Here is a 19350-nt window from a genome sequence, read left to right as displayed (position 1 = left end):
AAAGATAAATTATCTTGCCACTTACACAGACTTGGAATAGGATAGCATGGTGAACTGAGGAAGAAGTGAGAACATGTTAAGTTGGTGGACCATGATCAGCATTGGCCAATTTTCATATAGTTAATTTAGTTTCAGAGATTTGATATCGTGATCTAAGAGGATGCTGAATGAACAGCAGTTAACAGTTGACTCTGCTTTGCTTATTTGTGTTTGCTACCAGAGGTGGGAAAGAAACAAATAATTCCTTTAAGTGGAAACGGTCCCTGCTCCAGTGGGTTTGTGTTTCATCTGAAGTGTCTTCCTTCTGTCACTTCCTCTCCTCTCTACTTGGGGTTTATGAGAGCTTGGAGTGTGTCATACAATATCCTCTTTGGATTATGAATTTTCTTACAGTTTCAGAGCACTTTGAGAGCTATCTGTATCATAAGGGATAACATAGGATGGATGAGAAGAATGAAAACCTGTAATAATGTATAGAATTATCACTGGGTATGGTCCAGGTTGTCTTTCAGACTTACTTCTCCAGCCACTCCTATTTCAAAGATGTGGCAGTTAAGGTCCAGGAATTTCTGGTGATCTACATTCCTAGTTAAGAGTCAGAAGCATGCTGCAGTCTAGTTCTGTCTCAGAATGAGGTAGCTCCTAGTCTAGGACTTTGCCGCAAAAAAGGCTACTTTTATTTATATTGAGTCATTTAACATGCAGAATCCCAAATAGATATTGAGGACTTTTGGGATTATACCTTGATTTATTTATTATGTTTTTGAGTACACCTCTCTGAATAGTTTTCCTTTTGATTGCTCCCTCATTACAATACACGTGTGATATCACAGTCTACTGATAGCAACATTTTACTGCTTTGAGTGACACATGGAAATCTTATTTCCATTTAAATGCTGTTACCTTTCCCATTTTTAAATATTATTGACTTGAGTATCAGATGGTGTTATAATGTTTGTTTCAGTCATCTAGCATATCTTATGAAACTCATGAGGAGGATCATCTATCGTATGTAGCCATATTTCAGCTCATTTTGTTGTTTCTTTCCTGATGCTCCAAGATTCCATATTCCATCATTTTCTTTCTGTTCAAAAAACTTATTGTAGCCATTTTTAAAAGTTCTGCTAGCAACAAATTCTTTTTTTTTCTTTCATGTAAGAATGTTTCTATATTCCTTTCATTCTTGAAGTATAGTTTTCCTGGATATAGAATTTGAAGATGACAGTTCTTTGTTTTCAGCACTTGGAAAGTGTGCCATTTCCTTCTGGCCTGTATGGTTTCAGGTAAGAAATTTATGGTTATTTGAGTTGTTGTTCCTTAATAGGTAATGTGTTGTTGCTCTCTGCATGCTTTTGAGACTTTTTTTTTTCACACTTCACTTCTCAAATTTTTAATTATGAAATGTTGTGGAGTGAATTTCTTTGGGTTTATCCTGTTTGAGATGTGTTCAGCTTATGAATCTGTAGATTTTTATTTTTTTGGCTGAATTTAGAAAATTTTAAGCCATTATTTTAAAAGTACTTTTTCAAACCCACTCTCTTTCTTCCCCTCTCTTCTGGACTGCTGATAATGTAAATATTGAACATTTTGTTATTGCGTTACAAGTTCTTGAGGGTCTGTTATTTGTTTGTTTTTAGTCTGTTTTCTTTTTGTTGTTAAGACTGGGTAAATTTGATAATTCTGTTGATCTGTTCTTGGGTTCACTGATTCTATCCTTTATTACCCTTACTTTATTATTGAACATATTAAGTTTGTATTTGTTGTATTTTTTAGTTTTATAATTTCCATTTGGTTATTTTTTGATTTCTCAAAAATATGGAATGCTTCATGAATTTGCATGTCACTTTTGCACAGGGGCTATGCTAATCTTATCTATGCTATTCCAATTTTAGTGTATTTGCTGCTAACGTGAGCACCATGTTTCTTTTTTACAACATCGACTTCCTTGCTGAGATTTTCTGTTTTTTTCACTTGCTTCTAAATAATTTGCAATTCCTCATTAAACCATTTTGAGGATGACTGCTTTAAAATCTTTGTCAATAAATTCTTTATCTGATTCATTTCAGGGTTAGTGTCAGTTGTCATTTCACAGTCAAGTTGTAGTTTTCCTGATTTTTTGTTTGATGGGTAGCTTTTCATTCTATCCTGGAATTTGGCTGTGGTGTTAGGATACTCAGAGTCTGATTTAAATCTTTTGTTTTAGTAGGCAGTCATCCCATTTAGGTTTAGCAAGAAGATCCTGGCCTAATTTTGTAGGTTGTGCATCCAATGACAATTACATTTTCAGAGACTTTGTGGCACTAGTAATTGTCATCCAATGACAATTACATTTTCAGAGACTTTGGTCTGCTTGGTTTATCTGGGGCTGCTAGGGCTCCTCTTGGTGCCTGCTGGTGCTGCCTGAAGGAGTGGAATTCCTGGGTAGGGCCTCATGATGCCTCTGATGGGGGTAGAGGAAATACAAACAGATATTCTGGAGACAGGCACTAGTGCTGAGTACTGTCCCTCTCTCCAAGGAAAACACTTCCCAGATGGAGCCTTTTTCTGTGGCAGGATCCCCTTTGCTGGTGCTGCAAGCTGTTTGCTGTTTCTCATTGGAGGAAGGGAGTCTTAGGCTTGGTGAGTAAGGAGAGTGCTTTCCTGGCTTCTTATGGTCAGCAGGTGTATTAGTCTGTTCTCATGCTGCTCATAAAGACATACCTGAGACTGGGTAATTTAGAATGAAAACAGGTTTGACTCACAGTTCCACATGGCTGGAAAGGCCTCAGGAAACCTGCAATCATGGTTGAAGGGGAAGCAAACACATCCTTCTTCACAAGGCAGCAGGAGAGAGGAGTGCTAAGCAAAGTGGGAAAAGCCCCTTATAAACCCATCAGATTTTGTGATAACTTACTATCACAAGAACAGCATATGATTCAATTACCCCCCACCCGGTCCCCCACAATATGGATTATGGTAAGTACAATTCAAGATGAGATTTGGGTGGGGATACAGCCAAACCATATCAGTAGGGCTCCTGCTCCATTTTGCCTGGCCAACTTGGTAGTGTTATTGGGATTCCTCTTTGGTCTGAGTGGAAATGACCTTTTTGGGCTGGTTACTAGGTTGGGGTTCTAGAAACACTAGGCTTGGGTGACCTTCTTCTGTGAGGTTATAGGTTGTAAGACACCCTCTCACAATGACATTCCTCTAGTTGTGGGGTCTCTAACCAGTTCATCTTTCGGAGTTCTCTGGCTTCCTTTGGTGTTTTTACTAGGGTTTGCGTTTATACTTAGCTTGGAGGAACTGGGGAAAAGTATCTGTCCCATTTTCTCCAGACCAGAAGTCTTATGCAGGGACTATTTTTGGGTGGAGGTGGGCTGGGAGTAGACCTTTAAGACTACCCATAATAGAAAAAGTGAATTTGGTTAGTGGCTTTGTTTTAGTAGAAAGTTCTCTATTTATGTTTCTACCTTTCATAGTTCCCTGTAAACAAAACTGAAATGCAGTCTACCCGCTCTCTCTCTTTCCCCCCACTTTGTAATCATGCTGTGATATGGTTTGGCTGTGTCCCCACCCAGATCTCATCTTGAATTGTAGCTGCCACAATTCCCACATGTCATGGGAGGGACCTGGTGGGAAGTAATTGAATCATGGAGGTGGGTCTTTCATATGCTGTTCTCATGATAGTGAATAAGTCTCATAAGATCCGATGGTTTTATAAAGGAGAATTCCCCTGCACACACTCTCTCTTGTTTGCTGCATGGCAGATACTCCTTGCTCTTCCACTATGATCGTGAGACCTCCCTAGCCATATGGAACCATTAGTCCATTAAACCTCTTTTCTTTATAAATTACCAAGTCTTGAGTATGTCTTTTTAGTGGTGTGAGAACAGACTAATACATGGTGCCTCTATGGGCTTCAGTGAGCTGAAGTTCTTGTCTTTTTAGGAGTGTGGAGGAAGAGCTAAAGCCTCACTTTCAGTTTGCCATTCTTGTTGCAGTGGGAATGTGAATCAACAAATACTCTTTAGGCCACCACTTCTCCTTCTACCTTCCTCCTGATTGCCTCTTGTCAACATCACCAAACTTAACTTCCCAAAGATGGGAAAAATGAGCATTTAAAGACAGTCAAATCTTATATGTCACACTCAAAAAGGGAAAGAAACCCTAAGTGTAAGTGCCATCTGGCTTTATTTACTCATCCTCCCCCGTCTCAGAAACACTTTGAGCAGATGCAGGCTTTCACTCTAAAGAGCAGTTTATAGGAACAGATAGAAGAAAAGATATGTTTTAAACATTTCAGCACTATAAATAGATTCAATTAACTTTGTCACTAAGTGTTCTGTAACTTAAGATGCCCCAGCCCTTGGCAAATACGAGCAAAAATCTAAAAAACACATGGAAGGTGCTAATGAAGGTTTTGGATAAGGGTACAAATGGCAAAATACTACCTTCACTTTTAAGAGAAATATAAAAGAAAATTTAAAGTAGTAAATATAACTCTATAAAATACAAATGGAATTCTTAAATTTCAGGAGCCACCCAAAGATTCAGAAATGAATCCTATTTCCTCATTTGTTGGGCATTAAAAAGCTTGAGAATGAATGGTGCCAGAAACTGTTGACATTAAAAGTAGAAAAGCTTGATTCTTCCTTAGAGGAATTTATGTGTGACTAGAAATGTTGTGAAATGTTATCAGGTAGGAAAGTACTTGCAGCATAGAATAAAATGCCTGTTCTCTAGGATTTGTGGGAGAAAACTTTATTTTAAATTATTCTAGGTATGAAATCATTTACGGCTGTAACTTTTTATTTTAACACGGTGGGAGTGAGAAATATGGACCACTAAAGATGCTCACATCCTTTTCCCTGGAACCTGTGAATATGTCACTCTACATGGCAAAAGAGACTTTACAGATGTGATTAAAGGCCTTGAGATGGGAGATTTTTAAGCTGGATCACTGGCTCTGGAGAAAGAGGAAGAATCTGTGAGCAGTGGAAGCTTCTGAAAGCTGGAAAAGTTGAGGAAACTGATTCTCCCTGAATCCTAAAGAAAGAACTATAGCCCTGCTAACACTTTGATTTTAGCCTAGAAAGGACTCAGACCACATTTCTAACCTCTAGAATTATAAGGTAATAAATTTGGTTATTCTGAGTCACAATGTTTTGGAATAATTGGTTACAGCAGAAATAGAATACTAATACAAATACCTGAGTTATTTTTCTGGCTAGCCATATGCAAAAAACTGAAACTGGACCCCTTCCTTACATCTTATACAAAAATTAACTCCAGATGGAGTAAAGATTTAAACATAAGACCTAACACCATAAAAACCCTAGAAGAAAACCTAGGCAAAACCATTCAGGACATAGGCATAGGCAAGGACTTCATGACTAAAACACCAAAAGCAATGGCAACAAAAGCCAAAATAGACAAGTGGGATCTAATTAAACAAGAGCTTCTGCACAGCAAAAGGAACTATTATTATAGTGAAACAGCAACCCACAGAATGGGAAAATTTTCTGTAATCTACCCATCTGACAAAGAGCTAATATACAGAACCTACAAAGAACTTCAACAAATTCACAAGAAAAAAACAACCCCATCAAAAAGTGGGCAAAGGATATGAACAGACACTTTTCTAAAGAAGACATTTATGCAGCCAACAAACATATGAAAAAAAGCTCATCACTGGTCATTAGAGAAATGCAGATCAAAACCACATTGAGATACTATCTCACGCCAGTCAGAATGGCAATCATTAAAAAATCTGGAGACAATAGATGCTGGAGAGGATGTGGAGAAATAGCAACGCTTTTACACTGTTGGTGGGAGTATAAATTAGTTCAGCCATTGTGGAAGATAGTATGGCGATTCCTCAAGGATCTAGAATTAGAAATACCATTTGACCCAGTAATCCCATTGCTCGGTATAATATACCCAAAGGATTATAAGTCATCCTATTATAAAGATAAATGCACACGTATGCTCTTTGTGGCACTGTTTACAATAGCAAAGACTTGGGACCAACCCAAATGCCCATCAGTGATAGACTGGATAAAGAAAAAGTGGCACATATACACACAGAATACTATGCAGCCATAAAAAAGGATGAGTTTATGGCCTTTACAGGGACATGGATGAATCTGGAAACCATCATTCTCAGCAAAATGACAGAACAGAAAACCAAACACTACATATTCTCACTTATAAGTGGGTGTTGAACAGTGAGAACACATGGACACAGGGAGGGGAACATCACACACTGGGGCCTATTGAGGGATAGGGGGGCTCAGGGAGGAATAGTAGGGCATAGAGGGACTGGGGAGGGATAACATTAGGAGAAATACCTAATGTAGATGACAGGGGGATGGATGCAGCAAACCACCATTGTATGTGTATACCTGTGTAACAATCCTGCACAATCTGCCCATGTACCCCAAAACTTAAAGTATAATTTTAAAAAATTACTAAATAAAACAAAAAATTTTTAAAGTTGTTTTCAATTAAAAAAAAGAGCATTGCTATATTATGTGAGCATTTGTCTCATATAATTTTTTATGTAAAAGCATTATCTACACCACTGACTGCCCCCAGGAAAACATTTGGCAATGTTTGGAGACATTTTTTATTTTTCCATCAGGGGTAGGGTGTGTATTACTGGCATTGAGTGGGCAAAGGCCAGGGGTGGTGTGAAATACTTTACAATGGAATGACCAATCTCCCATAAGAATCATCTAGCCAAAGTTGAGAAATCTGAGCTAGGTTAATTTATATACTCAAAGCATGTAGGAAATTGAGCCTTACTATTCAGTTTGCTCTAAACTAATGGCATAGTCCTAAACTAACTGCATAGACCTGTACTGGCCAGTAGGGTAGCTATTAGAAACACATGACTGTTCAAATTTAAATTCATTACAGTTAAACAAATTGAAAAATCCACTTTCTCAATTGCACTCATCATTTTTCAAGTGCTTGATAGCCATATGTGCCTAGTGGCTACCATATTCAATAGCTCTGATACAGAATATTTCTATCACTGCAGAAAGTTCTGTTGGGTAGTGCTGGTCTTCTCAACTCTTGCTACTCAAAGTGCTGTACATGGGTGAGTAAAATTAGCATCACCTGACAGCTGTTAGAAACGCTGACTCTCAGGTCCCACTCTGGACCCACTGAATCACAATCTGTATTTTAATATATCTCTAGGTGATTCATGTACACATTCAAGTTGATAAAGCACTGGTCTAGTAACTGTCCCTTGCTTTCTTTCTCCTCTTTTCATTTCCTTTCTCCTCCCTCTGTTACTTCCTGCACTTGTTACATAAATGTCTTCCCAGCTTCACTTTCTGGTCTCCTCAAGCCAGGTCTGTGTTTTATTTCATCTCTATATTCTCCCAAAGACACTGACCACATTGTATTGCACAAAATAGCTGCTTGATATTATTTATAGATCAAATGAACTTTTGAAAATTCTGGGTATAGATCATTTTCATTTTAACTAAATGGACGGCAGCCATCATTTTTACTTCGTAATTTAATGCAAGCATTTCCTAGAGTTTCAACTATGAAAAAATGATAACCATTTCAAATATCTAGAAATTTCATAGTAAATTGAAGCTTCCTAATGATTTCACAGCTTGAAGACAAAAACTCATCCTAAGTATCCTATATTCTGATTCTTTATATGTAACAAAATGTAGCCACTATTTCCATTCTTAACATTAATTGCAGACATCTCCAGAACAATAATTTGTTTAATGGAATAATTTGTATTGTATTTTTTAAAAACCCAGAAAACAAAAAACAATTTCCCAATATTTGTCCAAGGAACTTAAGGGGATTATTAGGTCTTTGGTATTTATCAAAATCTGTTACTTTATCTGACGGTTACAACTACAGAGAATTAACTCATTTTTTCTTTGCATGAATGCAGTGAAAACACTCAGGATGTTTTGCAGTTAAGGTGAAACACATTACGTGAAAGGCCTGATTTTGTGAATATTGCATCTTACAGCAAAAATAAGAATTCACTGCTGCTGAAAAGGAGCAAATTGAAAACTGGTTTAATTAGCCAGAGATTTCTCAGGCTGTAAGTGATCTCCTTCATTTTGCAGATGAGGAATTTGAGGCCTAGAGAAGTTGGTGCTAGTCAAAAGATCAAACAGTTGCATGTTTTGTGGAAAGGGCCATATTGGAGACTTGCTTTTAAACATAGCTGTCTTCATCTCGTAAATGTGTGCTGTAAACCAGATGACCCTTGAGGGCCTTGCAACTTTTAAAACATTTTAAATCCAGTTCTCCCACTCTTAAGTATAGTGTTCTTATACTTTCATACTGCTGCTCTGAAGACTGTTTTTGTCTGTTAAAAAGGATGGATAAATGGATGGAAGCTGTCACAATACTAATACAAAAGTTAGATTTAAATTCATGTTTTTTTTGCACATGTTAATCGACATAAAAAAGTTTTTACTTCATATGTAGATGAATAAAAGTGCCAAGTTATATTCTGTGATAAAATAGTTTTGTAATCCCAAAGCTACTGGGCAAAGTCGAATAGACACGTATTTTTAAAATTTCTAAAAGCAAAACTAACACTGGAAAAAATAACTTGGTCCAGAAATATTGGTTTGTATTGCTTGAAATTGTAAGCACTGTGTTGTTTTAGGGTCTTTTTTACCCTTCAAGATAGAGCCATGGCTTTTAATGAACTCCCAGAGGCACCAGTGTCACAGAAATTAGTCACTAAATATGTATCTGAAGACCGGTGAAAATCTGACTTGTCAAGACTATGATTCTAATTAGCAGGGTTTCTTGAGCTCACTGGTTTTGCTGTTAAATATTTTCTTCTTTCCTCCAGAAATTCTGTGTTTGAGGATTTTATATATCCCTTGTAAATAATCCCCAAATAATGAAAATTCAACAATAACAGTGGTGCAGAGACAAGGGTCATTGACAATAGCAGTGTGGATATCTGCTCACTTAAAAAAATCAAAGGCCTTATTTTAGTGTATATCTTGTTATTTTTTCTAGTTTTCAATGTTTCTCCCTATCTTTCTAGAATTAGCTCTCCAGTTGTCTTTTTTTCTTCTCCCTTATATTGTCTTATCTTCAAAGACACTGTGATGGAGTTTAGTAAGGACGCTCTGATTTGAAGAAGACAGATGCCTCTGACTTATGGAAGAGGAAGCCAAGTGCTGTTCCACTCTCAGATAAACAGATGGCACAGATGCAAAAATTCTCCTTATAAGATCTATTTGGAATTCTGATGTGTTTAAGAACTTTGCCAGCATGCTAAGGGGCCTGAAGGGTAGTGTGTTAGTCTGTTTTTACACTGCCGATAAAGACATACCTGAGACTGAACAATTTACAAAAGAAAGAGGTTTACCGGACTTATGGTTCAACATGGCTGGGGGGCCACACAATCATGGGGGAAGGCAAGGAGGAGCAGCCAGTCACATGGATGGTGCCAGGCAAAGAGAAAACTTGTACAGAGAAACTCCTGATTTAAATCAGATCTCATGAGACCCATTCACTGTCAGAACAGCATGGAAACACCCTCTTCCATGATTCAGTCATCTCCTACCAGGTTCCTCCCACAACACGTGGGAGTTATGGGAGCCACAAGATGAGATTTGGGTGAGAACACGGAGCCAAGTTATATCAGGTAGGAAGTCAGGATTCGAGAAAATAAATTTCTGTGTTTGATTACAGAGTTCATTAAAATGTTGCATATTCAAATACAGGTCACTTAACTCCCTTGCCTCCCAAATTTTAAGTCCTGCTTCAGTGTATTATGTGTCTATTACAAGTTCATACAGTGCTTATAACTCAAAGTCTTCAATCTAGTAACCTCACTCTGGGTAATCCTTAGTGTACTATTCTTGTGGATCCTTTGCTTTGTTTTTCTTGCCTACTTAAGTGTAGGGTTACTTTCTAGATCATACCATGGAGTACAATGGGGAGTGTTTTAAAAATCAATACTTAAGTGCAAAACACAAAATAAGTTGTAATTGAGTAATAATCAGACTAAGCAAATAAAAACCATTCTGAGATGCCTTTTAAATGTTTAAAGTGTGGATTGCCCCCGATAAATTTAATTAGGCATTATAAAAGATATAATGTGTAAATGCATTTAAAAGATGTTATTGCAGCTCAACACTTTACGTAGTTAAAAATCAAAAGGCCACAAATGACCTGAATAAGTAGCTGGAGTCTGAAAAATAAAGGCTGTCAAAAAGAAAATTGTCAGCAATAATTTTGAAAATATAATGAAGGCCCTAGAAAGTATGCAGCAGAGTTAAAAATCTTTTGTGGTAACAAAAATAACTATGAGCAGGACTTGAACTTCTTCATTAGCATCATATGCCTGGATTAAATGGAGCTAGTACATTTCTCCCTCCAATCTAAACTGGAAGTGAGCACTTTACTGCAGTTTACAGCTAAAGGAAGACAAAGGAATTGACCCAGCTTACATCTTCCTTAACAAAGTTTTTCGCTCTATAAGCCTGATCTGACGAAGATCTTAGAAATGGATACAAAATGGATGGGTGAATGGCAAGAGAAGCAGGAGAAATGTCCAGGTGTCCCAAAGCCTGTCTTCCCATTCTTCACATGGGGCCAACATGACATCCCTCTGGGACGCATCTGGTTCTCTTTTGTTGCTACTTTATTTCTTAGGAAAATTCTTTTTATTGTTTTTTAGCCAAAACTGTTCTGCAATGAAATTCTCTCAGCGCTGGCCCTTGCCCAGCATCCCAGCTGTTTCTGGAGGGTGGGGGCCAATCTTAAAGAGGTGGCCAGAGTACATCCAGCTCCAGACACCCCCGAGTCAGTGCTATGTTGTCTGATAAGTCTCCACCAGACGCTCCCGAGCTCTAACCTGTGAAAAACAGAAATATGAGACCTGTGTGTTCACTCCCTAAAGAGTTCCCTCCCTGGCTTATCTGTTTTCCTCAACATCTGAACTAGGTCAGGCCCTGTCATTAAAAAGCAAGTGGGTCTCCCCTAGTTTGCCAGCTAAGAAGCTCTGGCCTCTGCCTTGGGCCCTGAATGGGAGGCCCTGACTGGGAAGCCCAGTCCTGCAATACCTGATTGTGCAGCCCACACAGCCGAGTGGCCAGGCCCCAGTGTCTGCCCCAGAGAGGAGAGGTTGGAGCCAGCTGTCCAAAACCTTTGCTGGCTACACCTGGGCAGCTGTTCTGGCTGTGCAGCTCTGAGCATGCTCAGAGTGGCGTGTCTACTGTACTCTGTCTTCCCAGGCTCTCCAAAGCCAGAAAGAAGGATTTCATTCTTTTCCAGAATGTGGTACTTTAGCAGGGTGACATATGCCATTACTCTTAGAAATTATTCCCCTCTACTTGAAGGATAGTAAAATAAAGGACCGTTTAAACTTTTAAACTTGACTCTTCAAATTCCTTTTCAAATGAGATAGGGTCTAAAATTAATAAATTAAAAGCAAATATTCATTTTATATATTTTTTTGTTTTGTTTTTTAAGACAAGGTCTTGCTTTGTCATCCAGGCTAGAGTGCAGTGGTACAATCATAACTCACTGCAGTCTTGACCTCCTTGGGCTCAAGTAATCCCCCCATCTCGGCCTCCCATGTCGTTGGGACCACAGGTGTGTGCCACTGCACCTGGCTGAATGTTTAACTTTTTGTAGAGATAAGGTCTTACTTTGTTGCCTAGGCTGGTCTTGAACTCCTGGACTCAAGTGGTCCCCTGCCTCAGCTTCCCAAAAGGCTGGGACTATAGGTGTGAGTCACTGCACCTGTCCTTTATTTTTAATTTTAAGTGAAAGGGGGACTGACTGTGAAGTTTAAGAAGTCATCTAGAAATGCCGATGGGTTATTTTGGAATTGTTTCAGATTAATGGACGGCCTGATGTCACTCGGTGACTCGGGTCACGGCATAGTAGGGAGTGCAGCTTCCCACTTTGCTATTTCTAGGTCGGAAGAACCAATAACAGTTAACCCAAAATATCCACATTTCTTGAAGGCTTATCTTTTGTGTATTCACTGAATAAGGAAAAGAAAGCCATGAAGGGAACCCATTAGGTGGCCCTGTGCTTCCTATTCCACTGGCGGTGTCTCATTCAGTCCTCCCAGCAGTGCTAAAAGTAGACCGTATCCCCATTTGACAGATAAGGAAATTGAGGCTGGGCAAAAGTGAATAACTTGTCCAATGTCCCATAAGCAGTAAGGGAAAGAAACAGTATTTGACCTCAGGTCTTTCTCTTTCTTCCTATAAAAGATGATTATATACCCTTAAAGTCCTCCACATTACCCAGTCTTGGAGATTAAAAGAAATATGATTTCCAAGATCTCTCTACTGTTCTTACTCCCCACTAACTAGCTTCTTCAGTTCCCATGTGAATATTGTCATTGATTTCCTTAATTATTAAAAACATGCTTCTTACCAAAAAAAAAATTACAAAAAAAAGTTTATATTAAAATTTAAAGTCCATATAATTGCCTCTGTTCCTCAAGGTAACTACTGCTAACAATTTGGTGTATATCCTTCTAGACATTTTTTGTAATGCATGTAAGGTATATATGCATATAAGTATCTACAGCAATTTTATAATAAGTGACCTATTGTATATGATGTAACTTTATAGATTTAATATAATGTGCATATGGGTAAATATGGTAGAGCAGTGCCAATCTGCTCAATGGCTGCTTACTACTGAACTTACATGTACTATCAATGGATATTGAGATTGTTTCTAATTTTCTACCATTATAAATATTTCATTTAACATTTTGTGGTCATATGTTTATATGTTTCTTTAAGTATATCTGGATAATACATTTCTAAACTGGAATTGTTTGGTAAAGAAAACATTGTACATTTAGATAGATATTGCCAAATTGCCCTTCAAAAAGATTGTCTTCAGTATATGAGTGGGCCCATTTATTTATTACCATTATGTTATTTTTAGGAGCGTTTTAAATCTTTCCCAGTCGCTAGCTATTCTTTTTGAGATCAGAGTAACACATTTAATACTGATGAGCTTTAGTTCTGAAGCCAAAGTACTTGCTAGCATTTCATTCCTGAATCAACAGACTCAACCACCCAGTCACAGACATTGCTAGACAATCATGGGTTTCCTGAGGAAGGGCACAGCTTGCACTACTAAGCTTATTGCATGTTTTTGAGCTACTTTCTACAGGGAACGAGAAGAAGAAACTAAAGATGGTTGGTGCTGGCCTTTCTAGTGTTGGTCAATCTTCCTCACTCTCTCTCTCTCCCCTACTTTATTGAATTATAATTGACATATAACATGTTGTTGCATATATTGATAGTTTGTTCCTATTTATTACTAAGTAGTATTCCATTAATTGGAAATACTACTGTATATTCATCTGTTGATCTATGAATGGACTTTTGGGTTGTTTCTAGTTATTGACTATTACAAACATTTTGCCATGAGCATATCATACATGTCTTTGTGTGAACATATTCTTTCCTTTCTCTTGGATAAATATTAAGTAGAATGGCTGAGTCATATGATATGTGAATGTTTAACTTTTTAAGAAGCTGCCAAACTGTTTTCCAAAGAATTAATACCATATTACATTTTTACCACCAGTGATGAAAGTTTCAGTTCCACTATATCCAAGCCAGCATTTGCTAGGGTCATACCTTTAAATTTTGGACATTTAGTGAGTGTAGTTGTATCTCATTGTGTATTTAATTTGCATTTCCCTGATAACTAGTGAAGCTGATCACCTTTTCATGTGCTTAATGCACCATTTATACATTTTCTTTTGAGAAGCATCTATTAAAATATTTTACATGTCTAATTGGATTATTCATTACTGTATTGATATATAATGGGAATCTAACTTTGATATCCCTCCCTCACTCAAAAGTCAAATTATTCCGAGACTATTTATTGAGCATTTCATCTTTTCCTCATGTTTTAAAATAGGTATTAGATTTTCTTATGTAGAGATCCATTTTTAGACTCTCCTGTGTGCCACTAATCTCGTTTATCCTCCTGTTAGTACCAAACTAGCTTAAAGTTGTGGTTTTATAGCATGTTTTAAGGAGATAAGCCCCTTTCATTAACTTGCCCACACAAATGTATTTAATTTACAAACAGATTTTCAAAGATTGCTATTTTAAAAGTATTCACTCTTCCCCTTCAAGAATATGGTACTAGTTCCATTTATTTAGGTATTTTTTTAAAGTTATGTAATGATCTTTATTGAAGAATAACATGCATTTGCTAGATGATGATTTTGCAAATGGGGCCTGTATATTTATTACAAGAAATCTGTTTAGTTTTGCACTTTATATATGCCAACTTTGCTGAGTTATAATTTTTTTTCAGTGGTTGATTGAATAGTTACCAGGTATTTTCATTTTTCTAGTAACAAGTAGGCAATCTGAAGACAACTTATTTTCAATTGTATCTCAGTTTTTTTCTTTTCCAGCTTAATTCATTGACTAGAATGTCAGTATAAACATATCCGCTTCTTATCCCTTATGTTAATGGAATACTTCTAGTATATTGCTATTAAATAAGATTTCTGTTGGTTTCTAATAAGATTTCTGTAGTTTCCCCCATTCTCAGATTAATAAGTGTTATACTTTTAATTATATTTTTGATTTGTTGTTGGTGGTGTTTTGTGTTCCTTTCAAAAAAGCAGGTGTTGAATTTTACCAGGCAAGTCATTGGTGCTGATATTTTTCCCAAAGTGTGGTGAATTGCATTAAGAAATTTCCTAGAGTTAATCCAGCTGACTGTTCTCTAGGGACATTTAGGAATATGAGGGAGTATTTTTTGCTGGCCACAATGGGCAGGGTGCTAAGGACCGTGTAATTCATGGAACAGTTACATGCAACAAAGAATTTTTTTATCCCCAAAGCCAATTCTGATCCCACTGAGAAAAACTAATATATAGTTTTGTAGAGGGGAGATTTGTTTCATTTATTTTTTTATAGTGTATTTTAGTCTCTTAGAATGAATTGAAAATTTTAAAAATTTTTTAACGCTTGGGGAACAATATAAATTCCATAGGAAGTAATATGTTCGTTAATGGTTTGATAAATTTCATCCAGGAATCCATCTGAATCTGGTGCCTTTTGGGGGGGGTGAAGGAACTTTTTAAATGATTATATTCTGTATTTTTTTTGTTTTGGATATATTCAGATTTTCAAACGATTGCATCAATTGTCATAGTTTGTTTCCTTAGAAAAACATCAATTTTAGCCATAATTGGCAAATAATTTCATGTAACATCTTCCAGTTGTGTGAACTTCATTATGTATGTTTATCTATTCTTTCTAATCTGTTTTTATTTCACTGGTCATATTTATAAAACATTTGTCTCTTTAATTGTTTCTTTAAATACCAGCTTTGTTGTCTTAAGTTTATTATTCTTTATTTTCTATTTCAGTAATGTGTTTTAATTTCTCTTATACTTTTGGGGACCTTATATATTTTTGCCCAACTTCTTGAGTTAAATGCCTGGTTCATTTCTTTCTGATTATTTGTATTCATTTGGTAAAAATTTTCAGCCTCTTAATGCAAAACTGTGGTGTTATGGATTTCTAGTCTATTACAGACATTCCATTTGGATATAATGCAGTCATTTAATCAGGGTGTGTGATTTGTATTACTGGAATGGATAGTGACTGTTTCGTAACCACAATATGCTATTTGTATAGCAAACCTAAAGCTGCTTTGAATTCCCAGCAGCTCAGTTGGTATCCTGTTGTTATTGACAGTTGTAAACTCTATTACAATTTTACAACTAATTTTAAAATAATGATTTGTGATAGAAATTCTAGTAGTGAAAAATATGCATTGAATCTACTTTCTCACCCCAATCTTTAGCCATGGCAATACTAATTTCTGATGTAGAATTTTAAAATATTCTCTACATACATAAGCATAAGTGAAGTGTGGGGAGCCACATAAATCTCCATATACACACTGTGTCTTCGTATACACACTGAGTGTATGCACCTATTCTTAACTGACTTTTTCACCAACTTGGTGTGTTAGCAGTAGTTTTGTAAGACATACTTTTTCATGCCCGTAGCCGCTTTTCTCTTCCAGTAAAATTGTTCAAAGAGTTGTATATCCTTGCAGTATCCAGTTTCTTTTCTGTTCACTCTTGATCCTATTCCAATCAGGCTTCTGTTCTCTTGACTCCAGTGAACTGTCATTAGTGACCCCCTTGCCACTAAATTCATTTTTTCAGTTGCTTACAGGTATTTTTGACTTCTCTCCTTCTCTCCGATATCCAGTCTGTTAGTCAAACATATCAGCTGTATGGTCAAAATGTATCTATAATCTCCACCTTCTGTATTCAAAACCACCATGATTTCTTGTCTGATTTACTGCACAAGCTTCTAACTGCTCTTTCTGTATCCACACTTGCCCTTCCATAGTCTCCAAATATCATTCCCCTCTAAAGTGTATCTTACTTATTTTGTATTTTGTTCATTGTCTTTCTCATTCTTCTTAGAAGCTAAACCCAGCGAAGGTGCATATTCATTTTTCTGCTGGGTTCATTGTTGTATTCCTAGTCATATAATTAATTAAATAATTGCATTATCTAATAAAATAAGTACAAAATGAAGACATTGTTTCTATGAAAGTTAGGTGAATGCTTTGTTAATATTCAATCAAGGTAAATTCCGGGGGGAAAAGGAAGCTGATCAAAACAACTGTTGAACTTCGGAGAGACCATGAAAACATTCCACAAGGTTTTTTATTGGAATTGCTTTGCAAGAATTTTAAGTTCTGACTCCATTCTGTGGGAGCCAAATTGGAAGTAGTATGGGATGCTTAACTGAGGTGGCTTTTGCTTGGAAGATGACACAGAACTCAGTTAGTGGAACTCTGCTCAAATAAAAAGCCTTGATTCTATGTCAACTGATTGGTAAATGAATACAAATTTATATTTTTAAATAAAATAAGATGTTTAAAGTATCATTTTATGATTTGTTGTCCTAAACACTTTTAGATATGTTGACTATTATCCTCAGTTATGGCTTATGGTAGCGCTTCTGATGATTTGGTATCAGTAGTGGCAGAATATCGAAGTTGAATAGGATTCTACTTTACAGGTGCAGTGTACTTTATTGTACTTCCCTATTTATGGTTATCCAAGTTACTTACAGTTTTTTAAATAAAGAATTCTGCAGATAATTATTTGCTCATGCATAATTGTATTGTATGTAAATATATCTATAGGATAAGTTCCTGTAAGTGATATTGTTGCAGTTTATTCCAGTAGCTTCAGAACTGATTGACTTTTGCTTAGGATTTATGGGCTAGTCAGAATTTGCTTTGTGATATTTAGACTTGGTATTGTCAATTTTGATCAATGAGGTTTTCTACTCTACACTTGTAGTTAAAATAATTGAATATTATGAAGAAAAAGTGTATTTATGATTGCAAATCTGGAATTCTGTAGCCTAAACACCCACTTCCCAATTGAATAATAATCTTACTTTAAGAAGCTTTTAAAAAAACATTTTATAAAAAGTTTTTGATAATGAGAGATATCTTAGACACACAGCTATCATATTAGAACAGACCATAACTCCTTTCTGCTCTGCCAAGAATCTGTGCTTCCTAAAGATCAATCCAGGACATTTGGCAGCTATAGGAGATGTAACTAATCTCAAAAAGAAGGACCACATTTACAGTTTATACTGTTCTTCTTCTCATGTCTTTTGATTATTAAAAATTATATAAATATAACAAACATTGATTATTACAAATTATATAAATATAAAAAACATTTTTAGGTTACATAAATTGAATTATTTATGTAATAATTTAAGTTTTCGATTATTACAAATTATATAAATATAACACATTTTTAGGTTACATAAATTGAACTATTTATGTAATAATTTAAGTTTTCTGAATTTGCTTTTAGATTTAATATTTCACCCATTTTGATAGTAAGAAAATGAATTGTAAATAAAGTTTCCATTACATTTCTCTATCCTTGAAGTTTGTCTCTTGGGTAATACATGGCTTGTTGATTCATGAACTGCAAAGAAAAAAATCCACAGGATTTTGTCATCAGCTACATTCTATGAGCATTTTCAGCCAGATTTCAGTACTTGTTTAGATTTATATTATTTTAGGAGAATCTTAATGTGTAGTTAAAAAATTAAATATGTTGCAAAACCAATTATAAACTTCCTGTTAATGTTGAACTTTTGCTAGGGAAAGATTCTGGGGGGAATTTCATTTATCCTTTTAAAGGGATAAATATTATTCAAATCACCTTAGTAACTGTTGGACCACAGTCATGCAATTAGTTTAGTATCACTTCCTAAGTTAGATGGTATTAGTCTGGAGTTGACAACATTGATTTTCTGAGAAGTTCAAGATTTATTATTTTTTAAATAAGGGAGAAATTTTGCTTTTTAAAACATTTGCAATCACTAGGTTTATGAGGCAAAATAGATTGAACCATTTTGAGAATTGTGAATTATTTTCTATGTGAAGAATATATGGGGCACCATCATTTTTGATTGGGTCTCATAGTGCCCATTATGTAAAAGGAAACAAATCTTATTGTCTTTTTTATGATACAGCAAAGTGAAGACTGTCCTGAGTGTGCATGTATGCATGCATGTTATGTATGTATGTGTTATGTGTGTATGCATATATAATATGTGTATATGTATCTTTTACAAGTTTAATATCAGTGACTTGAAAATAGTAAGGACTTAGCAGATCATCTCTTTGTAGGTACTGGAGTGGCATCGTTTTTATTTTTGGTTATTGATGGGTCATAATGCTCTGGCAAATCAGTCTTTTTTTTGAGATGGAATTTCACTCTTTTGCCCAGGCTGGAGTGCAATGGTGTCATCTTGGCTCACTGCAACCTCCATTTCCCGGGCTTAAGCAACTCTCCTGCCTCAGCCTCCCAAGTAACTTGGATTAAAGCCATGTGCCACCATGTCTGGCTAATTTTTTTTTTTTTTTTTTTTTTTTTTTTTTTTTTTTTTTTGAGATGGAGTTTTGCTCTTGTTGCTCAGGCTGGAGTGCAATGGCACAATCTTAGCTCACTGCAACCTCAGCCTCCCAGGTTCAAGCAATTCTTTTGCCTCAGCCTCCCAGGTAGCTGGGATTATAGGTCCCCACCATCACTCCCGACTAATTTTTGTAATTTTAGTAGAGACAGAGTTTCACCATGTCAGTCAGGCTGGACTTGAACTCTTGACCTCAGGCAATACACCCGCCTTGGCCTCCCAAATTGCTGGGATTACAGGCATGAGCCACTGCACCTGGCCTGGTAAGTCAGTCTTAACCTCAGTTACTTTACCCCAACACAGAGCTGAGTAGAAATCAGAAGACAAGTATCAGGAAATAAAAGGA

General features: G+C 36.3%; 1 protein-coding gene and 1 non-coding gene across 12 annotated transcripts in view; one reads left to right on the top strand and one right to left on the bottom strand.

Moving 5' to 3' along the window:
* LPAR1 (lysophosphatidic acid receptor 1) overlaps positions 1 to 19350 on the top strand; it is a 181030-nt gene that overhangs the window by 148345 nt on the left and 13335 nt on the right. The gene's annotated exons all lie outside the window — the stretch shown is intronic.
* LOC120366459 (U6 spliceosomal RNA) lies at positions 1810 to 1916 on the bottom strand. Its single transcript, XR_005581121.1, has one exon. It is a non-coding gene; the product is annotated as a U6 spliceosomal RNA (small nuclear RNA).

This window comes from Saimiri boliviensis, chromosome 2 (assembly GCF_048565385.1).
Source record: "Saimiri boliviensis isolate mSaiBol1 chromosome 2, mSaiBol1.pri, whole genome shotgun sequence".
In the NCBI taxonomy this organism is placed as follows: domain Eukaryota; kingdom Metazoa; phylum Chordata; class Mammalia; order Primates; family Cebidae; genus Saimiri; species Saimiri boliviensis.
Note: the sequence above shows the minus strand (reverse complement) of the source record. Positions and strands in the feature narration are given on the sequence as shown.